Here is a 1,665-nt window from a genome sequence, read left to right on the forward strand (position 1 = left end):
TTCAGGGGAGGCGAGTGGTCTCAGCGGAGCTAAACCACCGAGCGCTCAAAGACTTCATGATACTAATGAATAAAGGAAACAAAACCCAGTAAGAATAAACCTCAATGCACACAGATGACCATTTCGACCAGTCAGAAACAGCTCAGCTAACGAGCAAAACTGGCCTTCAGTATACACTGTCTGGCTCCAAATCAAATGTACTTACTTACTTAATAGACATTTCTGGTCTTATTGTAAATTATTTACTGGTGCACATTGTTGTAGATATTACAAAAATAAGTTTATTTATTAGTGCATGTTATTTTAGATACTAAAAAAAAGACATTTATTGCTGCACGTTATTTTAGATATAAAAAAAAAGACATTTATTCATTGGTGCACATTATTTTAGATATTAAGAAAAAGTCTTTAATCAAAAATGTAATAATTTGCATCACCTCTGCAGCGAATAACATTACTTTTTTCAAACTTTTTTTTACTTTTCCTTTCTGTGTACCATCAAATATTAAATGCCTCTATAAATCAATATATTTTAAATATATTTTCCACAATATTTAATTTTTCACAATTAATATTTAAAATTCTATAATGCAAATATCTTTAAAAAATGTTTAAGAAATGTATAATATGTATATACACACATAAATCCTTTTCCCCTCTCCATTATAAATCAATACCTGATTGATAAAAATGAACTTATTTAATACCCTATTTAACTTGGAAAAACATCAGATTATGGAAGTGAAATTTGTTGTGAACGCCATTTCATGCTGATTCAATGTGTGTGAATTACCTGAATTACAATGTCATTACAATACAAAATGAAACGGCAAACTAAGTTTCATTTATTTTAAAGAAAGAAGCAAATAAGCAAACTTTTCAATCTGGATGATTAAAAAAAAAACTATGTTTTAAGTGATAAAACAACAGAAATGAAACTCAAAATTGGTCACTTTGGTCATTTTGTGTTTGTGAAATACTAGCATTACATTAGTATTAGTAAGTCACTCAGCAAAAATGATGACATTATATTATATTATATATTTGTAAGTCACTATGTAAATATATTAACTGAAATGAACTAATTGACTACAAATGAGTGTTCTCACATGAAAGTTACGCTCTGAGGACACACAAGAAGGAAATGAAACAAAGTGAAACAGCTCACAGTGAACCCACATGCATGTACACACATGCACCAACAGCTGAAACTCAAAACAACTCGCTTGCATGCAGCCCACAGAGCGATTCCTGTGAGAGTTTACTCTCTGCTCCAGCTCTGCAAACACAAATGTCAAAGCCTATGCAAAAGAGCCAACAAAACGGCACTGTCGGTTTACCCTCTGCTCATTGTTTTACACCATTGTACCGAAAGAAAACAACTCAGCAAGTGACACTCATTATCAGACGTGTCGCAGCACGGCCGGTTACAGTTCAGGCCTCGAACACTGAAGCGGTCTGAATGATAACCATCAACTCTGAAACATTTTCAGCCCAGTACAATTTTTTTATACAAAATAAAGCTTACTTCTCCCTGCTGTTATAAAGTGATTCTCTGATGGGATCCTGGTTGGCTTAGTGGTTTGCTTCATGTTTGCAGCATGTGATGATGATGATGATGAAGGACTTCTGCTGTGTCTTGAAGAGGAGAATGAAGCTGATCTC

The sequence above is a fragment of the Sinocyclocheilus grahami genome, unplaced genomic scaffold, assembly GCF_001515645.1.
Source record: "Sinocyclocheilus grahami isolate Dianchi unplaced genomic scaffold, SAMN03320097.WGS_v1.1 scaffold153.1, whole genome shotgun sequence".
NCBI lineage: Eukaryota > Metazoa > Chordata > Actinopteri > Cypriniformes > Cyprinidae > Sinocyclocheilus > Sinocyclocheilus grahami.